Genomic DNA, 18,090 nt, shown 5'->3' with positions numbered 1-18,090 from the left:
TTGGAAACAAGCAAGGTATAGCAACATCCAGATGTTGTAGCCAAAATAGTGGAGGGTTGTACTACATGAGTTAAATTTAATGTTTGGATTCTATTATATTAAGCCTCTGAAATTTGGATTAAAATTGGTATGTCATAGCCTAGGCCAAACTGACTGTGGAAAGGTATAACAAATTTTTATTCCAACTCTCCCCAACACCAAACTGTCTCCTGCTCCAGCTATAACTGGCTCAATAAATAGAAATTGCCCTTCTTACTTTGTTGCCCAGAACACATACCTTGGAGTCATTTTGGAACCTTGCTTTTTTTTTACATTGAATGTAACATTAAAGAACATTTGGTGGACACTTAGTCCAGAATCAGATTTCTACTTATCAATTCACTACCGCCACTCTAATCCAAACAGTCACCATCTATCATCTGGAATATTAACGTTGCTTAATTTAAGATTTTTCTACTTCCACCTTTGTCCCTATTTTATACCGTATTCTACACAAAGCATCAAGAATGATTCCATTAAAACTTATTTTATATTATCCACTTGCTCATAACTTTCCGATGAATTCCCATATGATATCCAGTGAAAGCTCAAGTCCTTTTAAACATCCTGAAGATTCCCTTCCTTCCACCTTCCACTCCATCTTCTTCCATTCTCCTTCAAGCACTAGCTAAGTCACTTAGAAATTTGGCTATTTTCGGCATATAATTTAACCTCTCTAAATCATAATTTTCTCACCTATAAAATAGGCCTAGTGATAGCTATTTTCTGGTATCTGTATGAGAATAAAATAATAATTATAGAAATAATGATTAAAGTGATAAAAAAAAGTTAAGCTTACATACTACTTACTGTATGTCAGGTACTAGTCTAAATGACTTTCATATATTAGCTACATTCTCCCAGCACTCTCATAAACATTATTATTATTATCCTTTGAGTTGGGGGAGGCAAAGAAAGTGAAGCACAAGAAGGTATATAATTGCCCAAGGCCCCATAGATAGGACATAACTAACTTAAGATTTTAACCCAGGTAGTCTAGCTCTAGAGTTTATATGCCGAACTGTGACATTTTGAGATATTAAAATATAAAATGTCTGGTATATGCTAAGTGTTTAAATAACATTAGCTCATCTCTATCCTCTTAGTAGCATTGTAAAAATAACTTTTTGCAGAAGTTATACACAAATCTGGGAGGAGAAGAAAAAGTAAAAATAAAATATGCCTTAGGGAATCTCACTTCATTACACAGAGAAACACATACATTTTTTTCAAACATGAGAACGACTTTAGCAAGAAACAAAAATTTCCCAGGAAATGTTATGAAATGTTAGAGGTATACAACAGATGAGTCATTTCAAAGTTAAATGTGATGAATCAAACTTTGGTCCTAATATTAAGCAATGGGGTTTCTCCTCATTTATATGAAATGTTCTAAAATTCCAAATTAATTAAAAACTTTGTGATTTTTATTTGTGTCCACCCAGATCCATGGACTGTTTATGCCAAAATAGCGAGAGTAGGCCACAGTCTTAAACGGTGAGGGCCTGTCTCACTTTAACCTGGAATAGATGACCTCGCCGCCCACTGTTTGCACAACAGAGCTCGGATGCACTCATAGAGGAGCAGTTCCACTGGAATCCTTTTTGAAAATATGAGCCTTGATCTTGATCACCACTACAGGATTAAGAAATGTCAACTTAATTTCCTCCCTCTTAGAGATAATTGCAAAAGTAATCTTTTAGAAGTCAATTATAAACTTTGAAATGAAAACTTGCCTTATTTATTAGGATGAGAGGACGTTAGACAGTCTGTAACACAGGCCATCTCAACATCCTTTGCCTCTATGGTTTGCTGTTTTATCTTTTCCAGCTGTTAAAAATTAAATACAGTAATTATCAGTCTTTAATAGCAACCATGCTGTTTTCTAGTGAAGAAGGGAAGGTGAAAGCAAGATAAAGAGAAGAAAAGATGAAAGGAAGGAGAAAAATGAACAGAAAAGGAAAGAAAAATAATTTAAAAAATAAACAAAATAATTAAATAGAAAAAAAGAATTTTTTTCTTGTATTTAGAGACCATCTGGGAATGGTGTACGACTCAACAGGAAATCAGAAGAAACAGCGTTAGGGTGCAAGAAGTCAGCGCTGGGCGTAAATAATGGGAGCCTGGAAACACAACTGGTATCGTTGGACTTGATTGTATGTCACTTATACTGAGCAGTCCTATTCAAGGAGCTGCTAAGGGTAATGTGAATGCTTGGATTTCCTGAAATATTTGTCCTTTCTAACAGGAAGGAAGAAGTATTTTCAAGCCCTAGGGTTTCTACCCAGAATGCAATCTATGTTAACTTTTGGTAAGATCTCTGATGGCCTATGACCTGAAGACTTCTCAAATGAAGGAGAGTTCAGCCTGGGCTACCGCTGCGTGTGTCCCTGCCCTGACGCTCAGAGGCAGTGATGGGCTGCAACTCTTTCTCCCATTTCAAAAGCCCGTTGTATTAGAAAGCGTTTAGAACTAATGTAATCCAATGATTTTCAAATGTTCTTAGCATTATCAAGAATTAGGGACATGGGGTTGCTGAGGGGCTCCCTGTCAGGAGACCAAAAAAGGGTCAAGAAGGCAGCAAAGCAGTTCAGGTCCCCCAAACCAGCTGCTTCAAGCCAAACAGCTTCACTTCCAAATGTTTCATGGACTAGGACCACATAAAATTTTGTTTGGAAAAAAAGTATTTCTACTTTTAAAAATAATAATACCTTTTGAAAACCACCAATCTTGTTTTAGCTTTTTATTTTGCAAATGAGGATACTCGGGTCTAAAGAATTTTAATTTGGCCACAGTGGCATAGTTAGGTAATTGGAGAGCTAGGAGCAAAATCCAGATTTCTAGACATTTTACCTCATGATCACTTCAGCTATAAGTTTTACAGTATGGTATTAATAATTTTTTAAAATGCCATTAAAAATAATTGCTTTATACTTATTACTAAAATTGAACACACAGTATTTCACATTCTCACCTGGTTAGGATCTTCTGATGTTAGCTAGTTCTTTATCTGCAAGATACATTTGTCAAGTGAAAATGAAAATTGCAAGTAACATTTAACTCATTTCAGAACACATGGTCAGGATCTTATGTGAAAGGAGAGGTCTTTTTGTATGATTTGAGATCACCCACCCATCCCTAATATAAACTCTCCAATATTTTTTTAATGTCTATAATATTGAAATGTAATCACTTAGGTCATGAGAAAATATCTAATTTCCAACAATAAACACAAAGTTTTCTAAAATAGGCCATAATAATAACAGGAACTCTTATTTAGAAATAAGCTATTTTACTAACATGGGGACATTTTCATGAAATGTATTAAGTGGACAAAAAAAAAAGGAGACAACTCTTATTGAGATAATTTAATTGAGAAGAAAATTCTCCAAAATATTAAATAGGAACTACTTCTGCATTTTACAATTTGAGTATGAAGTTTTCTTTTTTATAATTTCATTCACTTTCTTCAATGGGAATATCTTATTTTTAATTTTAAATCCCTGTATTTTAAAAACTATTTATTAAGGTATTATTTTGATCAGTACATTGTCCCGTGTACTGGGACAATTGATATCAATTTAAAAATTGATAGACAATTTTTAAAAGGACGTCAGATGTTTCCTGAAAGGGTACCCTGTTGCCCTATTGGCACATTTTGTATTAGACTAAATTTGCTAAGTTTTTGACAATATCTGTCATTTCTTAGAGAGCAGCAATCTGATGCACGATCATGCATGAGATTCTCCTGTTCCTCAAAGAAGAAACATCTGTTTGTGTAGCCGTCGCTTCCCAATGGTCTCTAATCCAACCATTTCCCAAATTGAAAAAAAGTTTGATTTAAAAGGTTGCTAATTTAGCTTTCACAAACTGCAGTTAATTTTTGAAATTTGTAGTTGAAATCTATGAATAAATTTTAAGCATTTAGTTAAAAAAATTTAACTGTAGCAGTGGGGAGCTTTATATGTGAGAAAAGATAACTGATTTATAATCTGATGGTTATTGATTGTATTAGGAGTTTCTAGCTAAAAAGATAGGCTATTAATATTTTTAATAAGTGCATTTTTTAGCATGAATATAAAACAAAAACACATGTGCTTTCAATGCAGCATTAAGGGAGTGGTTATTTTTTATTTAATATAAATTAATGTTTAGAAAAAAGCAGCTCAGAAGATAGAATAAATTCTATTATTTCCTCTAATAATTCAAGTTTTACTTCATTCTTAACTTACTGATGTTGAACGTCTCTGAAGATCAAAAAGTTTACTCAATGGAGCCAGAGGTAGTTCCTGTTGATTTGTATCTTATTTGTCTAGAAACAATTCACTTCCTGTAATGATCAACTTCATGTAATGAAACTTTCATTTTTAGTGTGTGTCACTGGAAGTGTTTCTAATGAAATAGGCTTTACAGGTACCTATTAATCTGTATACTCATCAATAAAAGGAGCTGAGAGTGAGATGTGTAATGCAAAGAGATGGGCTGTTTCAAAGATCATTGAATGTATATAAACACTAAAAAAAAGATTGTAAGGGAGAGACATGTAAACAGAGAATATGCCTAGAAGGTTATACCTTAAAGCTAATGTGTGATGATTTCTGGGTAGTAAAGTTGCAGATAAATTTTACTTTCTTCTTTTTCAACTGTGTTTTCAAAATTCTCTACTATCATATTTTTTAATTGAATATTTTGTTGCTGTTCTATGGCAGTTGTCCCAATTTTTCCCCATTAGTTTCCCCTGCCCCTGTTGTCCATGTCCATGGGTCACTCGCACATGTTCTTTGACTAGTCCCTTCCCCTTCTTTCCCCCCTTCTTTCCCCCCTTCTCCTCCTTCCTTCTCCCCTCTGGTCACTGTCAGTCTGTTCCTTATTTCCACACCCTTGGTTCTATTTTGCTCATTTATTTTGTTCATTAAGTTCCACTTTTAGCTGAGATCAAATCATATAGTATTTGTCTTTCACCCCCTGGCTTATTTCACTTAGCATATTTTTTTTTCAATTTCATCCATGCTATTGTGAAAGGTAAGAGCTCCTTCGTTCATTCCCGTGTAGTATTCCATTGTGTAAATGTACCACAGTTTGATCCACTCATTTACAGATGGGCACTTAGGCTGTTTACAACACTTGGCTATCGTAAATAACACTGTCATGAATATAGGGTTGTATGCATATGCTCTTTTGAATTGGTGTTTCAGTATTCTTAGGGTATAATACCAGCAGTAGAACTGCTGGGTCATAAGGCAGTTCCATTTTCAAATTTTTGAGGTAATTCCATTGTTTTCCACAGTGGCTCTACCAGTCTGCATTCCCACCAACAATGCACTAGGGTTCCTTTTTCTCCAGCATTTGCTGTTTGTTGATTTGTTAATGATGGCCATTCTGACTGGTGTGAGGTGTATCTCTTTGTCATTTTAATTTGCATCTCTCTAATAGCTAGTGATGCTGAGCATCTTTTCATATGTCTCTGGGCTCTCTGTATGTCCTCCTTGGAGAAGGATCTGTTCAAGTCTTTTGCTCATTTTTTAATTCGATTGTTTGTCTTCCTGGTGTGGAGTCCTGTGATTTTTTATATATTTTGGAGGGCAAACCCTTGTCTGAGGTATCATTGGTAAATATGTTTTTGCATATTTTTGGAGTCCTTTTTCATTTTGATGATTTTTTTAGCCATCAGCAGCTTTTTATTTTGATGTAGTTGAATTTGTTTATTTTTCCCTTTATTTGTCTAGTTGAAATATTGGTGAACATATTGCTGTGTGGAATATCTGAAATTTTCCTTCCTCTGTCTCCTACAGGACCTTTATGGTGTCACAGCTTATGTTTAAGTCTTTTATTCCTCTTGAGTTTATTCTTGTGTATGGTATATGTTGGTGGTCTAGTTTCATTTTTTCTGCATGTACCCATCTTTAACATAAAAATATATAAATTGAATGTTATTTTAATAGAAAAACAAAAACATTTGATTTTGAGATTTTATTTGATATACACATCTAAATATGGGCCATTTTCTCCTCTGGGAATGGCTTTTACACTACCTAAGGAAAACTTCTGGAGGAGGTAGGATATCTATCTTTTCTACCTGTGTCTATTTACCTCACAACCCATTCATTGATCATATACCAAACTCTATTAGCACTCTAAAAACAAAAACGTCACTCAAATTTTCCTGAACATATTTATTCTGGAGTAGAGATGACAGCGATAGATTTTATCCAAGCTATAAAACATGAAGATTCAGGAAGATATCTATGAACAAATAATGCAAATAATGATAATTAGTTTATTACAAACAAAATGAACTTTTTGAAGTGGCCTGAAAAAAATAAAACTTTTATTATATAAGTTTATCTAATCATTCTTCCCTCTTTTTATTTCCTTGTACCAACTGATGGAGTGTCATGTACCAACTGAAGATAGATGTTTAGGAATGAGAATGTTGTGGTTTCAGCTGGGGAAATGGCTTGTAATTATACTGGAGTCTTCCCTTAAATCATTTCTCTTTCTCTACCAAATGTCACTTAATGAACTTAAGGAGCTAATTAAAGTAATGAAAGTGTTGCTGAGAAAAAAAATGGGTGACTTGGGGCAGATGACAGCATTTGCCCCAAACTGAACAAACACGCTGAATTGTTTCTCAGTTCTTCAGTACCTTTTACTTTGTAGACATAGAAATTATCTGTGAAATTCTGTTTTTTCTTCTGTTGAGTAATTCTAATGTTAATAGAATATCAGTACAACTTTTACTTAAAATCAATTATACAAAGACCCTCCATTCATTTTAAGAGAAAGATATGACTATGCAATAATATAATTTTATTATAGTTGCATATTAAAATGTTAAATTATATTTAAAGTGTTTTCATTGAAATGATAAGGTACATTTTATTGCCAGATGTTAATGAGTATATGTTTTAGAAAGAGAACTTCTACAAGAGAAACAGATTTATTGTCCTGAATTTATAAGACTAGGAAGAAGGTAATTAGGAAAATGTCAATATGAAGCTTTTATTTACTTAATTCATAGTCCTCTTCTCTGCATATTTAAGTGAATTATTTTTCAAAGAGCAAATTAGTACATATGCCTTTCATTACCATTTTGTTTCCAGTTACATTTACATAACTCTCCTCAGAAATTTTCATCACTATTTTTAAGAAAACCATTTTTATAGGAATCTCTGAAGAAAAGTCTTTTAAAGAATTTTAAAATCTTTTGTTCCTTTTTTTAGTAAAATATCAGCATTTGTTCTTTCACCAAAGATGACATTTATTAATTAAAAATATTTTCTCTAACTGCTTTAGATACGGAGTATATTTCATTTAAATGTAAACACTCAGAATCTATTGGTTATTTTTACAGCACCCCACATAGATGTGCTTTATTATTATGATGTAATATAAATATGTTTTCTAACATCAGTGTATGTTTTCTAAAGTAAGACATTGGTTAATTAAAGTAATGGAAAAAGTCTTCTTTTCTTGTTTTCATTTCTAGTTTTAAAAAAGATACTTTTCTTTCTTTGAAAGAAAAGACCACATGTATTTTAAATATGTTTCTGTCTTATAACTAAAAGTTAATATTGCTAAAAATATTTGAATAAAAAATACCTGAGTAAATAGTAAATAGTAAATTTACTTCAAACTGGAGTAAATAGTAGGAACACCTTTAGAACAGGAGATAGCAAAGAGTGACTGCGTTTGCAAATACACACCAAAAATACTAATTTGTTACTCCTTGAGGTATTGAATCTTAAAAAACATAGTTGTCTCCTTGCTTATCATTCAAATATGATGTTTTTACTGGATATAAACAAGAAATTTTGCCAGAAAGATACCCAAACCCCCCCCTAAACAATAATACACCACAAAGTAAAATTTCCATAGTTACCTTGGTCGTGATATTTGCTCTTCCACATTTTGTGGCAGGCAGCTTGCCCACCTTCCAGATTATTCACGGAGGCATTCTTTTCTATTATCCAGCCGAGTAAAAGCTGGCACATTGTACACTTGTCTTGTGTATTGTCTAACATAGAGGAAGCTGGTGACCCTAACTCTGTTGTTGGCATGTAGACAAATTCACATTTAAAAATATGCTTAAAGACTAATATAAGTCAAGCATTTGCTTACTTTGAAATATGTGTACATGGAGAGAGGTTCACACTAATTTGGGACAATTTAGATCAGAAACTAACCTTACTAATAATTCATTCTTCCCCATTTACATATAATAAAACTGAGATCAAAGGGGTCCCAATATGCTGTCAGCGATGTGTGCATATCAATGTGTGGCCCTCTCTGGGTCAGAAGCGTTATTTAATTGTAATCTAGCAAAATGCTTTGGAGTTAGATTTTTATGTATTTTCTATGCACAGAAATCAGAAGTTAACCTTATCATTAATCAACATCACAGTTTTGCAAAACCCTCAGTGAATGACCACATTTCCTCACACACTTACATTGTGTTAAGAACATTGAAAAAATCTCATTATTTTACAGGAAGAGCAACAGAAACCCACCAAGAGCAATGACTTTGACTAGTCAAAGACAAAATGTGAGTGCCGTGGATAAACTCCAAAATGATTGATTCCCAAGCTGGTTTTTAGGTTTTTCAGACAATTTGTTTTCCAGTAGGAAAACCCCTATAAATAAGTAACAAGGGACTAACAAGGGACATTACTTCCACTGCCAAAAGAACTGCTTTAATTTTCATTGACTTTTAAAGCCACACTTGAGAGAATATGGTCTCGTAAAGTTGAATTAGATTCAAAAGCAAGAAACTAGATCTCTTTTCTCAGCCCAGTGGCATATAAACAGTATTACATTCTATGTTGGTTCTCCACAACACAAAAATAAAAGATAACTCCCTCTTCCTGACAAAGATGTAGGTCAGTTAGATGACAGATAGCTCTAAAATTTCAAACTGGAGTAAATAGTATTTTAAGTTACTATTTTTTAAATGTAAAGCAATCTATACAAGTTTTAATGAGGTTAAGTTACTTGCCTAAGAGGAGGTATTGTATGAATCTAGCTCCAATGAATCTGATTGAGTTAGTTTTACTACAGAATGCATGGAACATTTTAAAGAAAGATAAATATAATAGTACAAGAATAGAAACTTATTTTCTCTGACTTTCAAGGTATACATTTGTAGATGTCATGGACTCAATTATTTCATTTTACCTAAATCCACTACACATATTAGAAATGTGATAAATACAGTCAGTGCATAATGTGCATGTTCTCCTCGTCCTTCTGGAACTGCTGAGTAGACACGCCCTTGCATTACTGGCCTCAAATTCCTTTAAACACAAGTTTGTATCTTGATGTGTGTCTCTGAGCCACTCTTCTTTCACAAGTAATTTACTAATACATTCATTGGATTAAAATTTTATTTTTTTCCCCAAGATGTACTTTTGAAATATTCAGAGATTGTGTAATTGACTGTATTACTATTTATGCATCCCCCATCTTTGGTCATGGAATAGACATGAGAATCAAGTTCCCCCTAATTAGAAAAAATAACTTGTAGTTGACATTGATTTAGCACAATGTTGGTTAAAGTTAATGTACTCGAAAAGATCAGCATCACAAATTACATTTAATTTAAAACAGCAACTACTGAAGGGAGGCATGATGATTGATTTATATACTTTCTTAAAACATTATTGCAATAATGGCATAAAAATCAAAGTGATGAAAACAGGAAGATCAGGATTAATTTACTCACCTGTAGGATTTTAAATTCATATGTATGTACCTTGGGTAAGATATGGCCATACACACACTGATTCTGAAAGACTATTACAGATAATAAGGTTGGGAGTCTAAAGCAAAGAGTGGTTGAAAGGCTCTTGTTCATATTAAACATCTTCTGTGCTAGCAGATGTTACTGGACTAAAAGAATCCATTTGTCTGTGAGTACCAAAGCCCAATAAGACATGAACAGGAGTTTGCAACAAAGTAAGGGTTTATTTTTAGCAAGTGGACCATACCTGGAGACAGGTGAGCTTCCCAATGGCTTCCAGAGGATGGGTTACATGATGGAAAAATCATTCATTGGGGTGACTAAGGAAGTTAGGGTCACAGTCAGGTATTGGTCCCTACTGATTGACTGGCACTAGGGTAGAGGGTCATTGAACATTGCATCCGGTTCTGATGTTAGCCCTGGTGCCACTTCATCTGGTTTTGCTGCTTTTCTGGGCATGGAGCTGAAACACTGCTGAGGCCTAGATTTTATCTCTAGTTTGACCAAAATTTGTCTCTGTGGTCATCAGATCAGAGGGTTTGTTCCTAAAATTATTCGATGCTGAGTCCTGAGGGCTCAATGATTTAAGGGAGTGGACATGCAAAGGAGAAGGAGGCAGATGAGGCAAGGTGATAGATGAGGCCAGTTTCAATCAAAAGCAATTAAAAGAGAAAAGTTTATATTAAAGAAATAAAGTTTCTTCATGGTTACACAGAGCAAAATTTATTATCCAGGTCAAGATGAATATGTTAATGGCTGGGGAATGTTGCAGAGCTCACTTTTTTTTTTAATAAAAAATTATTTTGCAGAGCTCACTTTTAAATGGTGGTTAGTGTGCTTAAATTACAAAATAGAACCAGACACATGGAAATAAAGAACAAACTGACAGTAGCCAGAGGGGAGGCTGAAGGGGCATAACAGGGGGAAGAAGGAGAAGGGGCAAGCAAACATGGGCTGAAGGGGCAAAGGAACATGAAGAGAGGACTCATGGACACCAACAATGCAGGGGATTGACTCTGGGAGTGGGGGTGATGGGGTAGGGGTGAGCAATGGGGAAAAAGGTGGGACAACTATAACTGAACAACAATAAATTAAAAAATCACAATGATCTGTACAAAGAAAAAACATTTGTAAAATATAATGCATTCTGTCAACATGATTCGTTACTTGAAGAAGTTACAGTACTACTCAATTAACAACAGGAAGAACCTAATCTATATATCTATATCTATATCTATCTATATTATACACACTCATTTTATTAAAAGCAGGCATTCCTATGCATGCCCATGCACTCAGACACAAACATAAGCATAAAGCAGAAGCTAGGAATGTAGAATCTTTTGGTTAGATTTTCAAAATTTGTTGCTTAATTTCCTGATTCCAGGAGTAATTAACCTCAAACCTATTAATACTAAGACTGAGCGAATGCAAGGCAGGTGAAAATGGGAACCATGCCTTTCATTTGACTAATTTAGAGCCAGATGGAGGTCTTCCTGACTGTGATGTTATTTGCAGCCATCCCTTCATTTTAAACAACCAAATAGATTAGAGTGGGGAAGAGCTCAAATTTGAAATGAGTGATAATGGGAACATTAATGTCTCACTATATTGGAGAAGGGTGGTTTTATTTTGCTGCAATCAGCACTTTTAAAAATGAAAGCTAAATCCAATTAATTCAAGGTTGGCAAATGACCAATTACTCTCTTTAATAATTGCTTTAATTGTGATGGTTTTCTTTTTTAAGTCAAATCCTCAGTATATCTCCAATTCTAATTTTATGGCTCTGAAGATGTGCCAATGACCTCTGACCTTGGCATTTCCTTTTTCTACCAAAATATTTTAGATGGATTAGCTGTGACGCTGACTCAGTTCCAAATGTATAAACTGAAGTGCATGATGATGTTAAAGAGGTGCAATCACTAAACTTTTCACTAACTTTAGATTCCTTCAATAAATTCCATGAATAATAATTGCTTCTCAGACTTTTGGCTGAGTGTTTTATAGTACTCTGAGTACAGGTCTTTTACCTCCTTGTTTAAATTACTAGATATTTTATTTTTCTTGTTGCTATATTAAATGGGATTTTTTTCTAGTTTCTCTTTCTGATACTTCATTGTTGGTGTACGAAAATGACATCAATTTCTGAATATTGACTTTGGATCCCGCTACTTCTATGGATTATATTTTCTTGAAGCACAGATTTACTTTGAATAAAGTCCAATTTATCTATTTTTTCTTTTGCTTCATACATTTTTAGTATCACACTTAAAAAATGATTGCCTTATCCAAAGCAGAAATATTAATGCCTATGCTTTCTTTTAGAATTCGATAGTTTTGTCTCTACAAGATAGGCCTTGGATGTACTTTGTATTGTTTTGTATGTGGTGTGAGGAAAGTGTCCAACTTCATTCTTTCACATGGGGATATTTACTTGGCCCAGCACCATTTGTTGAAAAAAAAATACTTTTTTTATTAAATGGTCTCAACATCTTATATAATTCAACTGGTATGTTTTTATCTCTGTATTCTATTGATTAATTTGTTTATCCTTATGCCTGTAACACACTCAAGATTCATTTAACTTTGAAATAAGATTTGAAATTGGAAAGTATTTTGGATCTGCCTTTTTTTCCTTTAAATTTTAGGATAAGGTTGCTAATTTCTGTTAAAAGGGACAACTGGTATTTTGATGGGGATTCCACTACATTTGAAGATGGGTTTGGGAAGTACTGCCATGTGAAACATATTAAGTCCTCCAAGCCATGAACATAGGGTGTCTTTCTAATTAAGTTTTCATTTCAAGGCTGTTTTTTAGTTTTTGGTGAACAAGTGTTACTCTAATTTTATTTAATTTACTCCTAAATATTTTACCTTTTCATGCTGTAATAAACAAAATTGTCTCTTAATTTAATTTTGCATTGTTTGTTGCTAGAATATAAAAATACAATTTATTTTTATGTATTGATCTTGTATCTTGCATCCTCACTGAATTCATTTATTAACTCCAAGGTTTTATTGTTTGCTTGTTTGCTTGCTTGTAGACAGATTCTTTAAGATTTTCTATAGGGAAGACCATGTCATCTCTAAACATAGTTTAACTCTTTCCTTTCCTATCTGTGTGTCTTTTCCAGCCTAATTGTTTTGTCTATTATTTTCAGCACAATGTTGAACAGAAATGTTGACAACAGATGTACTTGTCTTGCTCCTGATCTCAGGAGGGAAACCTTTCAGCTTTTCACCTTTTGGTATGATATTAGGTCTGGATTTTTTGTAGATGCCCTTTACCAAGTTTAGAAAATTCCCTTCAACTCTTGCTTTGTTGAGTGTTTTATTATAAGAGTGTTAGACAAATACAAGCATTTGTCAAATGCTTTTCTTCCTCCATTGAGATGATAATGTTTTGTTTTTTATTCTGTTAATATGATGTATTACACTTATTGATTTTTGTATGTTAAACAAACCTTGTATTTCTAAGACTAGTTCCATTTGGTCATGGCATATGATCCTCTGTACAAGTTACTAAATTCAGTTTGCTAGTATTTTATTGAGAATTTTTGCATCTAAATCTATAATGAATATTGTTCAGCAGCTTTCTTGTTATGACATCATCCAGTTTTGGTATCAAGCAAATACTGGCTTCATAAAACTCAACAGAAAGCATTTTTTACTCCTTTATTTTTTTCAAGAGTTTCTGAAGAATTGCTGTTTTGTTTTTTTGTTGCTGTTGTTTTTCAAAATTGGGTTGAAGTAAAAAGTAATTTCGTCTGGCCTTGAAATTTTCAGGAATTTTCTAAAATACAAATTCAATATTCTTACTTCTTATAGGTCTATTCCACTTCTTAATTTGGATTTGGTAATTTGCGTTTTTCTAGGAATTTGTCCATTTTACCTAGGTTATCTAATTGTTGGCATATGATTGTCCATAGCATTCTTTTATAAGTATTTTTACTTCTGTGTGGTTAGCAGTAATGTCCCTGTCCCATGAAATTTGATTACATGTATTTTTAAATTTAGAAATAAGACACTGAGATATTTTATCACATCTTTATTATGAAGAGCCATGAGATAGGAAGACTTATTTGGCAGAATTCAGGGTAAAGTATAGTAATAATAACATATATACCAAATATTGAACACCAACAAGAATTGACATCTAGAAAGAACTTTACTCCAGTGAATGAGCATGACAGCAAATATTCCCAACAAATACACTACAATGTGGAAGTTTAGTCTGTTTTCTAGCAACATTTTTGACAGTGGTTGAGAGCATGGACGTGCCTGGGTATAAGTGAGTAGTGGCTTTAATTCTGGTCCAGAGTGGGAACTTCAAGGATCAAATATATCATTCTTCTCATACAGTACCTGATACAAAACAAAACACCTTTCAGAATCATAACTAATATGAAATCACTAAGCAAAAATTTGACTGAAATACATTCTATGGAAATAGGAAGAGAGGAAAAACTGGCTGCAAAATTCAGTGTCTATTAGAGATAATGCAAAATTAAATTAGCAGTGTCTGTGTAAGAAAAAAAAGATCCTCTAAGTCTAAAGCTGTTGTAAGCAGCAGGAAGCCAGACTCTTAGAATTCAGAACAGAAGAAGAAACTATAAAGAAAAGAGGTTTAGGCCTTAGTTTAAAGAATGGGCTCCTTGGCCAACAGGGACTCTTGGTTGTGATAAATGACTCCGAACTCACCTTCTGCCTTCAGCTACCCTGGTGCTAGGGGTTGTAAAGATGATACCGCACTCTATCAAGGATCCAGACCTCCTCGTGCCACTATCACTTAAACAAACATTTTTCTTTTTTCTCTTAAAACAACAAATATTTTCTAACCTACCCATGAAGTCTTCCTCCTGCTGTCTCTAGCTTCTCCATCCCACCAAGGCCAAATTTCTTGAAATAATTTCCTGCCTCCAATTCTTTACCACATATGTAGTTCTATCTGTTTCAATGTTATTTTCACCTTCATCTTTCCAACTCCACCAAAACAGTCCTTTCAATAATCTCCTTGACACTAAAACCAGTGAACACTTTTCAGTCCTCGTTTTCCTAGATGTCTTGATGAATCACTTTGGTTGACCACATTTGTCTCACTGAAAACCCCCCTGGTTTTTTTTTATTTTGCTAGTCATTCTTTTTTGGTTTCTTTTAAAATTGCCTCCCCTCCTGACCTTTAGAAGATGAACTTTCTTGAGATCTGGTTCCAGATACTCTTTTCATATCATATTTCAATTCTTTCTAGGTAATGCGTGACTTTAATCACTATCTACACGCCAGTGACTCCCAAATGGTCCCTATGTCCTCACCCTTCTTCTGAATATATACTGTACTTCTTTCTTTTTTAAAGATTTTATTTATTTATCTTTAGAGAGGAAGGGAAAGAGAGAGGGAGAGAAACATCAATGTATGGTTGCCTTTTCGTGCATCCTCTGCTGGGAACTGGCCTGCAGGGAACCGGCCTGCAACCCAGACATGTGCCCTGACTGGGAATCAAACCACGATCGTGTGGTTCGCAGGCCCGCGCTCAATCCACTGAGCTACACCAGCCAGGGGTGTACTTCTTTTTTTATTTTATTGAGTCTAGAGAGAGAGGACAGGAGAGAAAAAGAGAGAAAGAGGGAAAGAAACATCAATGTGAGAGAAAAACATCAATTGGCTGCCTTTTGCACATGCCCCAATTGGGGTCCAAACTTCCACCCAGGCCTGTGCCTTGACCAGGAATCAAAATGGTGACCTTTTGGTTCACAAGATGATGCTCAACCAACTGGGCCACACTGGCAAAAGCTATACACATATGACTTACTAGCTTCTCAACCATGTCCAAGTTTAAGCTACTCATTTTTCCTTTAATGTTTCACTTCACTTTCAATATTTACTACCTGAGGAAGCAACATGACCGTTCACCCAGATATTCATTCAAGAAACCCCCTTTTCTCCCTAACTCCCCATTGTTTCCAACCAATTGCAAAGTTCTTTCAATTATCCTCAAATATTTTTCTAATCGTTTCACTTCTGTTTTGCCATCTCCCTAGATTAAGAAGCTATTACCTGCACTATTGAAATATCCATATCCCCAAATCTCTTCTCATCCACTGTTCTTTCCCTTAGATCCATTTTCCATAAAGCTTTTAGAGAAATCTTTTGGAAATGTACATACCAGTCTGTAATACTCTTATTTAAAGCCCTTCAACTCTTTTCAGTTACACTTGGGATAAAGGTTGAAAGTCACAACATGGTCTATAAGGTTCTGAATTATCTGCCTGCAGCTACATCTGCAATTTTGTCCAGACCCATCTTTCCATGACCACAGTTTAGCCACACTGACCTCCTTTCAGTTTTTCGAAAGTGTCAAGATACTTTCTGCCCCAAGGACTTTGCACCTGTAGGGAGGCACACTCCCCTCTGCACACACACGCACGTACACACACAAACAATCTATCTTACACCTCAGTTAAAATGATCACTTCCTAAGGAAAATCTCCTCTGATTTTTCCAAACTAGATGGGTCTGCCTGTCATTGTCACTCATTGCCTTGTGCATTTCCTGAAGAGCTCATGTCCCAAATCTAAAGTCAATTGATTATATATGTTTCTGTGCATTGTCTGTCTCCATTGCACTATTCGATTCAATATGTAATGGTTTTTGGTGGCCTCATTCACAACAATATTCCCAGCAACCAGAAGAGGTCCTGGATCTTAAAAGCCCCTTGCAAAATCTCTAATTATTAAACAAATAAAAAACTAAGTAGGATGGAATTGTAGTTCTATTTGTGCTTGGGTTCCTGCCATGACTGTGACCAATTCAAATTCCACCTGCTAGAGGAAAGAAGGTTCCTGACTATTCTAGATTCAGAAGAGAGCTTCTCAAGAAAAGTAGAAGGACAAGTGTCTCTAAAACTAGGCAGGGCTGATTTCTAATTCAGAGTTTTGGTACCCAGAGAAAAAAGAACAACAAAAAGCAGATACTGGCATAATTTTTTTCTCTGAAGTGGAGGAATTAACTGACCTTGAGCAAGTGAGGTGAAGAGGAAACCAAACATAACTTTGTTTAAAAGGCAAATTAACTCATAATATGTGAGCACCTTTATGTGTGTATATAGGCCAGGCAATACACTGTAAGGATGCTTCCTGTGCTTGAGAAAGAATGTCAGTATCTGCGAGGAAGGACAGTACTGAAGCCAAACATCAGAACAGGAAACTGGCAGGCAGCCAGACATTCACTTAGGGTCTGAATCAAAGGTCTTCCCAGAGGTGTTCAGGAGCAAAAAGCATTTTTCTATGATATTCCCTGTAACTTCAGTGCCTTTTGTCTGTGCTCTCTGGATTTGGATTGCAGATGAATCGAAAAGTTTACTCTCTTAGAATGATCTAATAGAGTAATACATACATGTTTGGCCAATTTTCTGACTTTGCTCTTACTAGGAACTAATCTCTGGGGTCCTTATGCTCTTCTCTGATCGTGAATTCAGCTTTTCCTGTTCTCTTCTCCTGACGGCTGCTTTAGACTGTTCCTCACTTATGCAGTGAAGACAGAATACTTTCAAGAGCTTGTTTCTTTGCTCACACAGTTCCCTTCATCTAGTAGTTTCTTATCCTTCATATAGTCGACCTGGAAAACTTATTTTTTAAAAAGTTAGAAGTTCAAGACTATCTTCAAAATCAGAATTCCTTCATCTTCTCCTTAGGGCAGACTTAATTGCTTCTCCTTCCATATATTTATAGCATAATATAACCACTGTTATTTTACTTGTTGCATTATACCTGTTACTAATTAAGTCAGTGTCTGGACCTTCTACTAAATTTAAGTTCTGTGAGGACATAGATAGCAATCTCTCATTTTTTACTGTAATATATACGTTCCAGCTTGTGGTAAGAATTGATGAGAAAGTAAATATAAACAGTTTAGCTTAGCATCTGCCACATAGTTTGTGCCTATAAATGTTGATTAAAGTGAATAATTTCCCACCATTGATTATCCTGATTTTAAAATTTTCTTTTTACAAAGAAAGTTAACCTAAAAAACATTATTCCTTATTATAACATACTTAAAGAAACTTTGAAATAAGTTGTTATTCAGCCAGGTTAAACATTCTTTGGTCACCTACTTAAGACAAAAAAATTAACAGCTCGCCTTTTCCATATGATGTTTGGGTTTCCAAGCTCTAAGTTCCAGTCTTTAACGTGTAAGATGTCGAGTTTAATTGTATCTGAGATCCTTTCCCCTTGAACATTCCATGGCGATATTTTGCTGAACACTTTCTTATAATCTACTGTTTGCTCATTGTAGCATGTACGCTCATCTTTTAA

The sequence above is a fragment of the Artibeus jamaicensis genome, unplaced genomic scaffold, assembly GCF_021234435.1.
Source record: "Artibeus jamaicensis isolate MK-2021 breed Jamaican fruit bat unplaced genomic scaffold, CSHL_Jam_final scaffold_474, whole genome shotgun sequence".
Classification (NCBI taxonomy): domain Eukaryota; kingdom Metazoa; phylum Chordata; class Mammalia; order Chiroptera; family Phyllostomidae; genus Artibeus; species Artibeus jamaicensis.
The sequence above is the reverse complement of the archived record's forward strand: the minus strand, read 5'-3'. Positions refer to the sequence as shown.